The 16,645-nt window shown below is 46.6% G+C and overlaps 1 non-coding gene across 1 annotated transcript; it reads right to left on the reverse strand.

Annotated features, from left to right (window-relative positions):
• Positions 1 to 6,407: 6,407 nt before the first annotated feature.
• Positions 6,408 to 6,480, reverse strand: TRNAE-CUC (transfer RNA glutamic acid (anticodon CUC)). The gene has a single exon. It is a non-coding gene; the product is annotated as a tRNA-Glu (tRNA).
• Between the last annotated feature and the right edge of the window lie 10,165 nt (positions 6,481 to 16,645).

Genomic DNA, 16,645 nt, shown 5'->3' on the forward strand with positions numbered 1-16,645 from the left:
CAGCCATCTCATCCTCTGTCGTCCCCTTCTCCTCCTGCCCCCAATCCCTCCCAGCAGGGTGCCATTAGTACTTATCAAATGCATTGCTTTAGGACAACAGTTGTTTAGAGGTTAAAATGTCATAAAAAAGCATTCCTATGGGTAGGAAAACCTCCGTATTTCTTTGAGAATATTCAATCAGAATTAATATAAGGAAAGAAAACTCCATGACAGCCATGGAGTCGAGCACTGTGGCATACAGGGCATTGAAGAGTGGCCCGCTCAGCTCTGTGGGGACTAGACGATGAGTGGGAACCCCTATAGGAGAAGGCAATGGCACCCCACTCCAGTACTCTTGCTTTGAAAATTCCATGGACGGAGGAGCCTGGTAGGCTGCAGTCCATGGGGTCGCTAAGAGTCAGACACGACTGAGCAACTTCACTTTCACATTTCACTTTCATGCATTTGAGAAGGAAATGGCAACCCACTCTGGTTTGCCTGGAGAATCCCAGGGATGGCTGAGCCTGGCGGGCCGCCGTCTATGGGTCACACAGAGTCGGACACGACTGAAGCGACTTAGCAGCAGGGAACCCCTATAATGGCTGATGCTTGGAGTATGTCCTATGAAAGCAGCTTCAGACAAGATGGGGAGAAGGGACATCACAGTGGGGAAATGGTCCCTCACATTTAAGAGCAGTTAGTGAAGCGACTTAGCAGCAGCAGCAGCAGTTACCACAGGGCATTGAGTAGAGATCCCTGTGCTATACAATAGGTTCTCGTTAGTTATCTATTTTATACACAGTATCAACAGTGTATATACATCCAAAAAAGAAGGGATATATGTATAGGCGAAGCTGATTCACTTGGCTGTGTGGTAGGAATGATCACAACATTGTAAGCAAACATATCCCAGTAAAAACTAATTTAAAAAATTGAAGCAATATACAACCACTGCAGCAATTAAAGGTGTTTAAGGTTAAAAAAAGCAGTTAGTAAACCATGTTTGTATTCCAACTCAGAGGCATATTTGACCATATGGTTTGCAAAGGGAGTTCCAAACTCCTAATTTATCCCTCTTCCCTCGTTCCCCTTTGGTAATCATGCTAGTTTTCTGTCTACGAGTATATTTCTGGTTTGTAAATGAGTTCATTTGTGTCCTATTTTAGACTCCATAGGTAAGTGATATGGTGCTCATCTTTCTCTTTCTGACTTAGTAGGCTCATCTCTAGATCCACCCATGTTGCCGGAAATGGCACCATTCCATTCCTTTTTAAGGTTGAGCAGTATTCCACGGTACATACGTGCCTCATCTTCTTCATCCATTCGCCTGTGCATGGACATCTAGGTTGCCTCCATGTCTTGGCTGTTGTAAATAGTGCTTCAGTGAACACTGGGGTGCGTCTGTCTTCAAATTAGAGTTTTCATCTTTTCCAGGTATATGCTCAGGGGTGGGGTTGTAGGATCATATAGTAACTCTCTTTTTACTTTTTGAAGTAACCTCCACACTGCTCTCCATAGCAGCTGCAGCAGTTTACATTCCCACCAATGGTGTAGGAGGTAGAACCTCTTTCTACATGGTGGTGGGCAGAGCAGCCCTGCTTATAATCCAGCTGCCCCACCTCCACAGCCTGTTGGGATAGGAACTGCCAACATGTCCACTTTACGTTAGCAAAGTAAGACCAAGTGGCAGTCGTGGGACTGGATCTGGCTCCCAGGGGCAAAACCCTCCCCTTTTTTTTAAAAAAAAAATTATGTCTGTATTTATTTATTTATTTTTGGCTGTGCTGGGTCTTCGTCGCTGTCGGCTTTTCTCTAGTTGTAGTGAGCAGGGGATTCTCTCTAGGGCTTCTCATTGCGGTGGCTTCTCCTGTTGCAGGGCACGGGCTTTAGAATATGGGCTTCAGCAGTTGCGGCTCCCAGGCCCTAGAGCACAGGCTCAATACTTGCGGCACAGGAGGGACTTAGTTGGTCCAAGGCATGTGCGATCTTCTAGGATCAGGGATTGAACCCTGTCTCCTGCATTGGCAGGTGGATTCTTTACCATTGAGCCACCAGGGAAGCCCCCAAGCCCTCCCTTTTGCTAGCAGCTGTGCTGTCACTCCGGGTGGCTCATGGGTCATGGAAGGCGTCCACCAGGTGGGTGGTCTGGGACTAGGCCCTGCGGCACACGTAGCACGCGGACAGGTATTAAGCGCAGGGCCGCTCCACTTCCTGCCAGAGGTGTTCACAGGTGGGCACACGGGGGACCTATTTCAGACGGCAATGAATTCCAATTTGTCATTAACCAAAACAGTTCAAAAAACATTTGGCAAAAGACTGCGGGCTCCGGCACTATTTATGAGAACGTTTAATGGGAGATCGTGCAGCTGCAGCAGATGGATGTCGACGGGGCCTCTCCTGAGCGTTCCACTCTGTTTTCTTTTGTCTTTGAATAAATTCGGAGGGTGCCACGTGCGAGCCTGGATGGATGGTTTTGAACTACAGCTAATTAAAAGCAGGCACCTCCCTGAGGGTTAGCTGTGAAGAAGTAAAATCACAGGGTGCATTCCTCGCTGATTTGGGCTGTTCCCTTCTGGAACAGAAGGGCTTTTGGCCAGGGTGCAATTGCAGCTGGGGAGCCCTTGGTGCACCGTGATGGAAAGTCCACGATGGAAATGAGATGCACAGTATCTTGTCCCTCCATCTCCATGTGGCTCTGCCAAAGAACCCTGCTTCACTCGGCTGTGCATGTCAAGGGTTGAGGTGGCTCCTCTCCTGGCCGTGACCCTTCACATCCTCAGAGAAAGGTTGGTCGATGCCCATGGGAGACTTCCTGGAATCAGAGATGCTTGTTCTCCAGGGCACATGTCTGCAGCTGATTTCCACGTGGGTAGCCCTGGACCTCCAGAGAGATACAGCCTTTAGGACCTAAGAAAGGCCTCTGGAAACTGGAATGTCTCGGAGAAATGCATCTTTTTCTCTGGTGGATGAAGCCAGCCTGCTCCTCAACCACCTTACTTTTGCATATGAAAGGCCTGGTAATTACTACTTTCATCCTTAAAGCGTGCAAGTGACATGCAAAATTAGCACTTGAGAGGATCCACTTTTAGACCTTGTTGTAAAGCAAAACTTATTATTTGAAGATAAATCAATTTCTGTTGCCTGTATTTGCAGTTTTCCCCAGATGGCTAATTACCAAAGATAAATGTGTATAAACACAAGGCTTATCCCTCTCCATCCATCTTCCCTGCCTGCCTGTTTATCCAGAGGTTAATAATCACAATCCTGTGGTGAATTGCCATAGTAATGGCTTTGATGGGCCCGACAAGTTTACGACCTTTTATTTCAAACAGAAGGACATGCGTTTCAAGAAAGGAAGGTCATTTTGGAGATGAATGTGCAGATAACTAGCCTCTCTGAAACTGAGCCAAAGGAAAAAGAAAATAGAAAACAAAGTATAAAGAGGTGGGGGGGGACCCACACACAAGTGCACAAAACATGCCATAAATGTCACGGAAATCGGTTTACAGCAAAATTCAATAAGGTTCCTGCAAGCATTAATTTTCATATTTTCTGTTTATGCACAGTTAGAATTATTCCTAGGCTTTGATTTATGAGAAAGTAAGACTGGTCATGATCAGTCAAATCCTCAGCAAATCTAGTTAAGGGCTGGAACTTCCATTCAGATAGGACCAACTACCTCTCTGGTCGAAAGGGCAGGGGGACAGTGATTTGTCTCTATGGAGTGGCTTAGGTTGAGGGTCAGATTGTATTCTATCCTGCCTCCCCTGTCTGTCTGTTTTTCTCTTCCCTCCTTCCTTATTTCTTCTCCCCCTTCCTTCCTTCCTTCTTTCCTTCTTCCATCCCTCTCTATCATAATACACACTCATTGTATCTGGACTGCAGGGAGATCAAACCAGTCAGTCTTAAAGGAAATCAACCCTGAATATTTATTGGAAGGACTGATGCTGATGCTGAAGCTGAAACTCCAATACTTTGGGCACTTGATGTGAAAGAGCCGACTCATTGGAAAAGACCCTGGTGGTGGGAAAGACTGAAGGCAAAAGGGGGCTGCAGAGGATGAGATGGTTGGATGGCATCACTGACTCAATGGACATGAATTGGAGCAAACTCCAGAAGATAGTGAAGGACAGGGGAGTCTGGCGGGCTGCGGTCCATGGGGTTGCAAAGTTGGACACCACTTAACAACTGAACAACAACACGTGACAATGAACTAACACAGAGAAATAAAATCTGCCCCTTCCCCCATCTCCCAGTTTTTGGAAAAGATTCATGCTAAGAGTTGACTAAAAAAATACAGCTCTGATATGTGCCATTTACAAATGTTAACTCATTTTTCCCTCATAAAACTATGGAGTTACTATAATTATTCCTATTTTATAGGTGAGAAAATAAGAACCCAGAGAGAAAAATAACACACCAAGCACCATAAGGGGCAGTCCGTCAGGCTGCCATAACAAAATACCGTAGGCTGGTTGGTTTATAAACAACAGCAATGTAAAAAGAAATTATTTATTTTATTTATTTGTTTTTGAATGTGCTGGGTCTTTACTGCTGTGTGAAGTCTTCTCTAGTAGCAGCAGGCGGGGCCTGTTCTCTAGCTGTAGTGCTCGGGCTTCTCACCGCAGTAGCTTCTCTCGTTGCAGAGCAGGGGCTCCAGGTGTGCTCGGGCTTCAGTGGTTGTAGTTCGCGGGGTATAGAGTGCAGGCTCAGTATTTGTGGCTCAGGGGCTTCACTATTCTCAGCATATAGAATCTTCTCAGATCAGGGATCGAACCCGTGTCCCTTGCACTGGCAGGTAGTCTTATCTGCTCTATTACCAGGGAAGTCTGTAAACAATAGAAATTTGATTTGTGTCATTCTGGAGGCTAGAAGTCCAAGATGAAGGTGCTGGCAGTGAGGACCCACTTCCTGGTTCACAGATGGCAGTCTTCTCATTAGCAGAAGTCAGGGAGCTCTCTGGGGTCTCTTGCATAAGGGAAGTGAACCCAGTTATGAGCGGTCAGCCCTCACGACCTAATCACCTCCCAAAAGTCATACCTCCTTCACACTGTGAGTTCAGGTTTCGACATACGAATTTTGTGGGCAACACAACATTCAAAATAGCAGGGAGGAAATCAGATGTCCATTTTTCCTCGCTTAAAGAGAAGGTCATCTGGAGATAGTCTCGATTTCCAGGAAATTTGGTTTTGCATTATTCAGCACTTGATAATTAGAACCTAGGGGAAAAAAAAAAGACCCCTTTCCCTATTTGATAAAGATTTGTGTAACTTACTGCTCATTATATTTGGACATCCATGAGGTCTTGAGTTGCAGCATGTGGGATCTAGTGCCCTGACCAGGGATTGAACCCAGGCCCCCTGCATTGGGAGCATGGAGTCTTAGCCACTGGACCACCAGGGAATTCCCCAGAACACAGTCTTAAGGTGGCACAGTTGTTTAGAGCTTAGTATATCATGTCTTGGATATAAGATACCGAAGTCATCTGGAAGAAGAATGCCGGGTAAGATCCTTGGAGAGAAACATTAAGGCATCGCTGGCCCCTACATTCTGGTTCCCTTGCTCATATCATTCTTTAGTATAGGGTAGGGCTTCTCCGGTGACAGGAGTACAACACAGGGATAGGACATTTTTTCTACTTCTCTATTTTTTTAGTAGTATTGTTTTTTATATGTTGGCCCAATTTATTTATTTACTTTTTGGCCATGTGGCATGTGGATCTTTGTTCCCCAACAAGAGATTGAACCTGTATTCTCTGCACTGGAGGCTTGGAGTCCCAACCAGTGGATGACCAGGAAAGTTCCCTCCAGTTCCCCATTGTTAGCATCACAACCCTTAGTGCCTAAAACAACACTTGTTTTGCTCATGAATCTACTACATATAAGGGCTTCCCTGGTAGGTCAGCTTGTAAAGAATCTGCCTGCAATGCGGGAGACCTGGGTTTGATCCCTGGGTTGGGAAGATCCCCTGGAGAAGGGAAAGGCTACCCACTCCAGTATTCTGGCCTGGAGAATTTCGTGGACTGCATAGTCCATGGGGTCATAACTGAGCAACTTTCACTTTCACTACCGCATATGTGAGGGCTTGGCAGGGACAGCTCATTTCTGCTCCACTTGGCATCTTCCTGGGGTGACTGAGAGGTTGCAGATTGGGAGGATTCCGCCCCCCCACCCCCCGCCAAAAGCTCGCTTACTCACCTGCTGATGGCTGTTGACGGTGTCAGCTGGGACCCTCCCTAGGCTGTGGGCTGAACACCTATATCCAGCCTCTAGATAAAGGCGTCCACAAAACATGGAGGCTCGATTTCAACAATAAATGTCCCAAGAGAGAGTCAGCTGGAAATGGTATTGGTGTGGTTTTTTTATTTTTTGGCTGCAGCGGGTCTTAGTTCGGCATATGGGCCCTTAGTTGCAGCATGTGGGATCTAGCTCCTTGACCAGGGATCGAACCCAGGTTCCCTGCATTGAGAGTGCAGAGTCTTAACCACTGGACCACCAGGGAAGTCCCAGTATTGGCTTTTTGAATCTAGCCTGGGTGGTCACGTGGTATCTGCTCTGTCGCAGTTGATGTGTTAGACACACACAGCCTGTGTTCAGGGAGAAGAAAGTCTGAGGCGTATCAAAGACTTTGCAAATGTATTTTTAAATCATCACAAGCTTTATCTGTAGAAGCTTGGTGAACACTTTTTTCTTCTGATCTGATTCAGGCTGAAGACATTGCACTGCCTGTTCCCATGCTTCTATATAGCACCAGAGTAAAGGGAATGATGCCTGAGACAGCGGCAGCTGGGCTGGTCATTGCCATCAATAGGTGACCCTGCAGTACTAGAAATGAAGTGAAAGTGTTAGCTGTTTAGTCGTGTCTGACTCTTTTCAACCTCATGGACTGTAGCCCGCTAGGCTCCTTTGTCCATGGGATTTCCCATTCAAGAATAGTGGAGGGGGTTGCCATTTCCTTCTCCAGGGGATCTTCCTGACCAGGGATCAGACCTGGGTCTCCTGCATTGCAGGCAGATTCTTTCCTGTCTAAGCAACAAGGGTGGCCCAAAGTACTGTGGAGGCTCCAAATATTAAAGGGGAGTTTTGGCACCCATGGGGTCCCCAGGTGGCATAGGGGTGAAGTATCTGCCTGCCAATGCAGAAGACATGGGTTTGTTCCCTGGGTCAGGAAGATTCCCTGGAGTAGGAAATGGTAAGCGGCTCCAGTATGCTTGCCTGGAGAATCCCATGGACAGAAGAGTCTGGTGGGCTACAGTCCATGGGGTCGCAAAGAGTCAGACACAGCTGAGCGCACACGCTGGTACCTGTACAGTCATTCTTGGCTTTCCGTCTTTCCCAAGCATGGGTGCAGAGGGGAATTCAGCTCTTCCAGCCTGCCCTCCCAGCTGGCTCTGGGAACAAACCACAGCCTCTTCCTGATTGGGTGGTTCTGCAGCCAATCATTGTGAGACTCTGAGAAGGCATAAGTAACACAGGCAGGGAAGTCACAGAGGTCTGGAATCTCAGAGCACCAGCTGGACTTGCTTTTCTCCCTGGTTGTGAAGAGCTACATCTGCTTGTGCTGCTCCTCCCCACTTTCCTCTGGATGGTTCTACTTCCAACCATATGTCAGCAAGGCTTGAAGTGGGCACTTTGATGCCTTTAGAAAATTTAGCTCAGATCTCCCCTGGGAAGGCAGACCTGTGCCCAACCCAGCAGTGATCCCCAGGGGCATTTCTGTCCCCTACTAAAGCGCCATTCTCTCTCCCTTAACATCTTCTCAGAGTCTAAGAGCTTCTGGTTAAGAAGCACCAACCCCTGGAATAGGACCCACCTTAGACCCTCAGCAGCTAAGGGAATTAGTTGTCAAGCAATTGATGGTGAGGCCTGGGACCATAATCACAGTGGGTTTGTAGGGGGAACCAGCCTCCGAAAAGCACCTGGACAGAGCTGGTGGGGCAGCCAGGGCTCCATCGACCTGTGGCCCGGGACCACCACCCTTCTGAGGAGGTTCTCGTTGATTTGTGGCATCAAAGACAGAGGCCATGATTGGCTATGATGCCACAGTTCTTATCAGCGTGGGGTCCCAGGTAGGGACATCCTACCCTGTGGGTGCCCAAAGGCCATGGGTTCCTGAGCAGGCAGAGTGGCTCTGAGACCTTTGGTGGGATCTCAGGCTATTGTGGCCCCCAAATTCATGCCTGTCCCTTCTGGCCTTGGGACCAGCCATCCACAGTACCACAGAGCTGCAGTCTCCCCACCTCCACCAGACTGCTCCAAGCCCCCCTGGTGAGAGTGAGCCTCACCCATCCCCTCTTAGAAACTAATCTTGGCTCAAATTTGTTTGCTTGGAGCCCAAGCCACTACCTGGCTCCTTTCTCTTCATTCATTCCAGAGTTTTAAACCCTTTTATTCCCCCCGGCTGCTGCCGGGCATCTGATATCAAACCTTCAGTCCCAAGTCTTACAACTTTCAGTATTGTCAATGTCTTTCTCTCTCTCTCTTTTTTTTTTTTTTGGCTATGCCAAGTGGGATCTTAGTTGTGGGATTTTAGTTCCCTGACCAGGGATTGAACCCATGCCTCCTGCAGTGGGAGCACAGAATCCGAACCACTGGTCTGCCAAGCAAGTCCCAGTATTGTCAGTGTCTTAAAACTCCTTCGCCAGCCTCCACTCACTTGATCATTGCTCCGTGGATACCTGTCTCAGCTGAGTCAAACCTGAATTCAGTTCTCTGCCCTGGTTTACTGTACAATGGGGGAAATGACAGTAGCTACTTGATAAAATCATATTTTGAGCTAAATGACTTAATTCACATAAAGTACCTAAAATAGTATCTGACATACAGAATGGGCTTAATAAGTGTTAGATAATATTATGGCAATTTTTGATTATGTTGTTGGCTATCTCCAGATTCCAGCTTTACATTGCCAGCTCTCCATAGTCCAAGCCCACCATCCAGGTGAATTCCCTCTGTAGCTGCTCTGTCTTTAGTTCCTTTCCTTCTCTGGGTGTGCATCTCTGGGTAGGTGCCTGCAGGTGTCAAAGCTGTGTTGGCTCAAATTTCAACTGAATGGAAACCCAGCGTCCCCCATGCCACCACCTCTGGCTCCTCCCAGTCTCTAGGAGCTGGGGATGCTCCTGGAAGGGCAGCCCTGAGCTCATGTGAGGATGATGTACTACGTGAGATGGTGGAAGTGACATTGCTAATGAGGGAAATCAAGTGCTCCACCCAGAGCCGGAATCTCAGGGAGGAAATGAGAGTGAAGCCTGTGAATATACGGTCCTGACTGGAGCCCCGTCAGAGATCCGTTGCGGCCGGAAAATTGAGCAGTGATTATTACAGAGAGTCAGAATGATAGCTTCAGTCATGACGCTTCAGGAACTCCATAAAGAGCGACCCAAACAATTTTGACATTAAGTGTTTAGAGAAAGAAGGATGGTTTGTAAAGGAGGGTCTTGTTATTTCCTGAAAAGCTACTATGAAGATGTCAGGCGTATGGAAATAACAGATGGGAAAGGCGTGCTGAGGTCATTACTCTGATCTCTGAGTGCTGTTATTGACAAGCACAGCCCACATTGCTGGGCAAATAGATGCGCCTGGGAAGAGGAGGGAGGTACCTAAAGAAAGAAAAGCAGAAACCAGATATTTCAGAACATCGGGGGGTGGAGAGACACTGCATTAGGACTGAGGCGTGCTTCAAAGCAAGATAAAGGAAAAAAGAAAAGTTGGGGTGAGAATGTGAGCAAGGAAATGCTCATCAAAAGTTAATCAACTACTGTTTTCATTGATGGTAACATAGTAGTTCTTTTTAATTAATTTTTGTTTATTTGTTTATGTATTTTTGGCTGCACTAGATCTTTGTTGCTACGTGCCAGCTTTCTCTAGTGGCGGTGCGTGGGCTTCTCATTGAGGTGGCTTCTTTTGTTGCAGAGCATGAGCTCTAGGCATGTGGGCTTCAGGAGCTGTGATATACGGGCTTAGCTGCCCTACTACATTCGGAATCTTCCAGGACCAGGGATCGGACCTGTATCCCCTGCATTGGCAGGTGGTTCTAAACCATGGAACCACCACCAGGGAAGTCCTAACATAGTAGTTCTTGATGTTGGGGGAACACTTTGAGAACTGTGGCCTTTCTTTATTTAAAAAATGCCTTTATTCATGCACAATCAATTTTTGGTAAACAGTGTGAGAATTATCACTGGGCTTCCCAGTAGTGACTCAAACAATAGTTTCTTCTTTAATAGAAAGAGATACGGAGATGACCAACATTCAGACCCTGGACTTCTCTACCCAGCAGATTTCTAAGGATGTCATGGATGCAGGCCCTTATGGTCTTGCGGACATGTCTCAGTCTCAGACTCTGAGTTGAGTTTTTTCTTGATAAGATGTGCTGGTGGGGTTAGAGGCTTCCTTGAATCCTTTTGCTTGAGCATTTGACTCAAATCAGGCTAAATGTCCTCTTTAGTTCTTGCCTGAGCTCCATGGATCAATGAGGGTAGTGTTAGAGTTGGAGGGAGGAGAATTTTTTCTTGGGACAAGACTGTCCCACAAATTGCATGATGTTTTATACCTTGGCCTCCAAGTGCTAACCACCAATAGGAATCACTTCCCGGTCATGGTGGCCACCTTCCACCCCCTTTAAAATGCAAATTAAGAGCCTGCAGGGTATATAACTGGAAAAGCTGTTTCAGAGATTGGAATTTAGAGATAAACAGTCAGTGGGTGGAAGGCATGGGGTCTGAGCACATTTATCCATTCAGAGCTTCTAATAGGAAACTGTGATACTACATGAGTCTCCCAGGTTTGGGCACTTTTAGGTGAGTTTAGGCACTGTTTTGGCACAGTCTCTGAAAAGTAAGCTAAGAAAATCTACATGAAGGGTGTTGCTGGGTATTAATATTTTAAACATTTATTTAAATATTTGGCTGCATCCGGTCTTAGTTGCAGCACGCAGGGTCTTTTGTTGCAGGGCAAGGACTCTGACTGTGGTGTGTGGGCTCAGCAGCTGCGATGCATGGGCTGCAGAGTGCCCAGGTTTCAGTAGTCGTGGCACGTGGGCTCTCCAGTTGTGATGCACGGGCTCCAGAAAACGCGGGCTCAGTATTTGCAGCATGACAGGCTCAGTAGTTGTAACGAGCAGGGCTTAGTTGCTCCACGGCATGTGGGATCTTCGTTCCCCAACCAGGGATCGAACCTGTGTCCCCTGCATTGCAAGGCAGATTCTTAACCACTGGACCACCAGGGAAGTCCCAATGGGTATTCTTATTGACTTAAGTGGCAGAACCTGGACCCAGTTCCCTTGTTCTTGGTTCAGTGTTCTTTGAAGAACACTGTCAGTATCTGTCAGTCCTTGGTTCCGTGGCCAGGGAAGTAAAGAAATTATATTCAGGAATCCCTTAACCAAAAGGGCAGGTGACCTTATGATTTAAACATTCTAAGAGAGAAATTTCAGTTCATTGCTCATTTGTCCTTCACCAGGACTGGGGTGTCCTGGAGCAATGCTAAATGAATGTTCAGCACTGTCTACAAGATGACACACGTACGCTGAAAGGTAGGCATTAAAGGCTTTTGACAGCATTAGAAGAGGGTCACACAGCCTCCCAAGAGTGATAAGAGCAGGAACAAATGTGAACCAAAGATCAAACGCCAGCCTGCTACACAAGAAAAGGCTGGGACGGGACCCGGAGCAACCTCAGAGGGGAAGCGGATGAAGATCAGTGCTCTGAAAAGGAGCATGACTGATCTCCAGGATAAACAGATGGACCGATCACAGCCTCATTTTGATGCTACTTTGAGATGACGGCCACTAGGGTTTTGGTTTCTCTTCTAGAAGCAGTTCGTAGCTTTGCCAGTATATAAATAGAGAGTCCTGAGACTTCCAGCGTGGAGGGACATAAAAGACTTGCTAGCCCAGCTTCATGACTTTATCAGAAAAAACCCAAAGCTCAGAGAGGTCAATTAATTTGCCTAAGGTGACACAGGTAAGTTAGTAACAGAACAGGCTGGGAAGTCAGATCTCTTTCACTCAATTGTTTGTTCTATAGACACTGAACACTTCCCATATGCTGTCCCTGGGCTTGAATCCAGTGGACTATGGAGTTGGGTGGGGGCACACTGCTTGTTTTCTTGAGGTTCTCAATCAACTGGGCCAGAGAGACCCATGAACAGATAATGAGAGGACAGTAAGTGTAGTATTAAAGCATTTCCACGATGTTAAATGTTAGGTATAAAATGCGGAGAGCCACTGGCTACTCCCGGGGTTTTTAAGAACTGGTGGAGGTCTTGTCCTATATGCTGGCATCTTGTGTAGATCTTGTGTAGATCGACCCTGGACGAGAGCGGCATCTTTAATCACTCGTGTGTTTTCAAATTGATGGTCGCAGGCAGCTGAAACCTTAGCCAGGGTGATCAGCAGGAACATGCAGATGGGATTCCCCACATGGCCTGGGCTTCCTCGCAGCGCGGTGGCTGGGTTCCCAGGGTGAGCATGGAGTCAGGTGGAAGCCATAGTGCCTTCATCACCTCGTCTTTGATGAGTGGTGTCACTCTCCCTGCATTTTGCTCGTCAGAGCAGTCGCAAGGGCTCATCTGATTAAGGTGAGGAGAGACAGACTCCATTTCCAGAGGCGGGGTGACCCAATTCTGAAACAGTATTTGGGACCAAATATATTGCTGTGGCAAATTTTGAAAAAAATCTTCTGTTACAGTATTATACTTTAATAAAAAGTTTTTTTTTTTTTTTTTAAAAACAACAACAACAACAACTACAAATTTAGGTACAATAAAATTGGGAGAAAAAAATGCCCAGCTAGTTTGAAAGAAATGGTGTTGTTGTTCAGTCGCTCTGTCCTGTCTGACTCTTTGTGACCCCATGGACTGCAGCACATCAGGCCTCCCTGTCCCTCACCATCTCCTGGAGTTTGCCCAAGTTCATGTTCATTGCATCAGTGATGCCATCCAGGCATCTCATCCTCTGAGGCCCTCTTCTCCTTCTGCCCTCAATCTTTCCCAGCATCAAGGACAATGAGTCATCTCTTCACACCAGATGACCAAAATACTTGACCAGCATCAGTCCTTCCAGTGAGTTTTCAGGGTTGATCTCCCTTAAGTTTGACTGGTTTGATCTCCTTGCTGTATAAGCCAAGGTAAATAACAAACCAGGTCACCATCAAGAGGCCTAAAGGCATATCCCATATCTTAACCCACTCTCGATTTTCTAAAGAATTTTTCTATCATTGTGAAAATATTTGACTTGCAACCATCTAATGTAGGCGAAAAAGAATAAACAGAAAAGGCGTCAGCAGCCCACATTGTGTGGTGGGCAGGTTATTACACGGGGCTGGTTGAGGCTTGTGTATTTATTCCCAGTCATTTGTAATCATAACGGAAAAAAAGAACATTATCTACAAAATAGGAGGTTGCAGTGTGCAGGAAATGGAGCATGAAAAGGATTTGTGCTGTGATGTAGAGATTAGGAAGAACAACCCATGTGAATTAATAAATGGGATGCAAATACAGTACATTCAAGTATAACTTCTGTGCAAATTCAAATGATTTGTTATGTGAAGAAATACAAATTCTCTGCAGCAGTATTAAATACTGACTCCCCGCTCCCCCCGCCGCCCCCAGAATGGAGCATGATTCCTTTGGAATGATTTGAAAAGCTTTTCAGTTCCAAGGCAATGCTAGAGTGCACCCCTGATGAAACATTCTGATGTTCTTTCTCCAGCCATCACTTTCTCTTGTGACTCTAGGTCACACTCAAGTGTACATTTGTCCTTCTTTACCCCAAGATGTCAGGCTTCCCAGGTGGGCTCAGTGGTAAAGAATCTGCCTGCTAATGCAGGAGACGCAAGAGACGTGAGTTCGATCCCTGAGTCGGGAAGATCCCCTGGAGTAGGAAACGGCAACCCTCTCCAGTATTCTTGCCTGGAAAATCCCATGGACAGAGGAGTTGGCGGAATACAGTACATGGGGTCGTATAGAGTAGGACATGGATGAGCACACACACACCCCGTGAGGTCACCTGAAATCATCCATCTAGGCATTTTAGCTTAAAACTTCTGGTCCTTCATCCCTGTTCTCAGAAATTTTCTCTGCTTCTCTTAGCTTCATTGCCAGCTTATCTGGGCTTCAGGCACACAGCATCTTACCTCCTGACTCTCTTTCCATTTCATCACTTATGTCCTGCCTCAACTCAGCCCTTGAACTTGAAAGCAGATTTAGTTTTCTCTAGTTTGTCCGTCTTAAACATGAGTCTCTTTTGTCCTAGGCTTTCTTTCCCTGGCTACTCTAAATAATGATTCCATCTCTTTGGGGTCTGGTACTTGAATCCCAGCCTAATATCTGTCTGAGTGGTCAACAGCTCTAATATGGGAAAGGAGACACCATCTGGGTTGACAACTGTCAGAACTGATGGTGGGTAGGGTGCCGAACGTGGCTCAAACAGTGTGGCGGCCACTCAGGATAACTGCCCACCGGCAAGTTCACCGGCACTCCAGAATACTGCTAAAGATAAAAAAAAAAAAATTGAGAGACTTCCCTGGAGGTCCAGTGGTTAAGACTCTGAGCTTCCAATGCAGAGAGTGCAGGTTCAATCCCTAGTCAGGGAACTAAGATCCCACATGCCACACGGTACGGCCAAAAGATTAAAAAAAAAAAAAGAAATTGAATTTTAATGATTTTCAGAAAAGAGTGGGATGCAGACCCTCAAGGACACTATATGTCCCCTCAAGCTTGGGCCCAGACCCTAACCCAGTTCCTCTTCCCAAGAGATAAAACCTCCTTCTACCTGAACACAGGTGTTGAGTCAGGTCTGATTTTGTATATTCACTGCAACATCTACATTTGCCAGTTTCTGGATTATCAATTTGTATTTCTTAAATGAACGAAAAGTGACCTCATTTATCATTAACTTATTCAGATTCCCAAATTGGCTATGCAGAAAGAAGTAAGGGTTGCCAAAATGGATTGATATTTTGAGTGTATTTCTTTTTTCAGCAGTGACTCAAGACAACCATTTGGTACCGTCAGCGTGAATGGCAATCGTGCAGGGTTTCCCAAGGGTGGAGTGGTCAGGCACGTCCGCAGGCCATCTAGACGGAGTCCATCTGTGTCTGTTACCTTCGCTGCCACCACCAGCAGCACCTCCTTCTTCTCTGCAAAGGAATTCAGCAATATTTGTGGTTACACTGAGTGAAAGATAGTTTCTAGTTTCTCTAAGACAGCTGTTTTCTTAAGACCCAGAGCATGGTGAATCCTCAGAGTGTCCCTATCCCAGGACGAGCACACTCAAGCTCAGAGTAAGTCTCTTCTGTGAGTGAAAAGCAAGCATTTGCCCTTGACTTCTCTCTTCCTTCTCTGGGAAGAGGTCAGTACGGTATTTTCTCACCAGCTCTGCATCCATTGCTTCTCTGTGAGTATTTCACTATTACTGTGTTGACCTCTTTTGAGGAAGAGCTTTATCACTTCAAAACCATAGAGATATATTTGACAACAGGGTTAAGGATGGCTCTTCAATGGGTCCATAATAAAGCACTGTTATTGCATGTCAATTAAAAAATCTGACACCCAACATTGTTATCTTTGAGTTCTTGGGGAAATTTTGAGAGGCCATATCTGCAAACACAGTCCACAGTCTTTGGAAGGAACCACAGTTTAATTAATTAATTCCTCAGATATTTACTGAGATTGTGGAAAAGGTGAGGCATTTGGGGTCTCACTCCTGTCTTGCTCAGTTGTGCAGAGAGCATCAAGACATCTATCTGGTAAGGACGAGGATTAAACAGATGACCAAGGGAAGGTGCCTGGTGCAGAATAAGGGTTCAGGAATGGCCAAGGTTTTCCTGGAGTGTCAAGAAGATTCCAGTTTAGCAAAGAGACTAAAAGTAAGCTGTACCATAAGACAAAATATGGTAAAACTGTAGCAGAGGGCTAAAAACTGCATCCTGAGAGATCAGAGGTAAGGCTGCTGCATTCTGAGAGATCAGAGGTAAGGTAGGCTCCTGCCGATCAGAGACCCCTTTGTGGTTTGGGCATCGTTTGCCCTGCATGTTGATGAATGGTGACATTTCCACAGGCGGGCACGTGGGTGGCTCATGCGTACAAGATTCCAGACTGCATACATGAAACAGGAGTTTCAACAGGAGTCTGCTGATAACCTGAGCTACCTGGGCATGCCACGGAGGGTGGAATTTATTGCACTCTAAGCATTAAGGAGTTTCTGTGTGAAATTTATCTCAAGAAAGAAATGAGGCATGGCCGGCCTCCAAAACCCAAATGGAGCAATGGTGTGATCACAGCCGTATGCTAAGGAAGAACCATCTGCATCAACTATAAGGCATCGCTGGGGGAGAGACTGAGGGTTAGGAAGGTGGCTAGGAAGCCATCGAGAAACAGCAGGTCAGGGGTAGTGAGGACTTCAGCTGGAGCTGCAGCCAAGGAACTTGGAGGCAGCCAGTAGGTGGCGCTAGTGGTAAAGAACCTGCCTGCCAATGCTGGAGACATAAGAGATGCAGGTTCAATCCCTGGGTCAGGAAGATCCCCTGGAGGAGGGCATGTTTCTCCACTTCAGCATTCTTGCCTGGAGAATCTCAAGGACAGAGGAGCCTGGCAGGCTACAGTCCACTGGGGTCTCAAAGAGCTGGACACGACCAAAGCGACTTAGCACATAGCACAGCACTAGC

This window comes from Bos grunniens, chromosome 25 (assembly GCF_055505025.1).
Source record: "Bos grunniens cultivar Pamir isolate PY7600 chromosome 25, Bosgru_T2T1.0, whole genome shotgun sequence".
Taxonomy (NCBI): domain Eukaryota; kingdom Metazoa; phylum Chordata; class Mammalia; order Artiodactyla; family Bovidae; genus Bos; species Bos grunniens.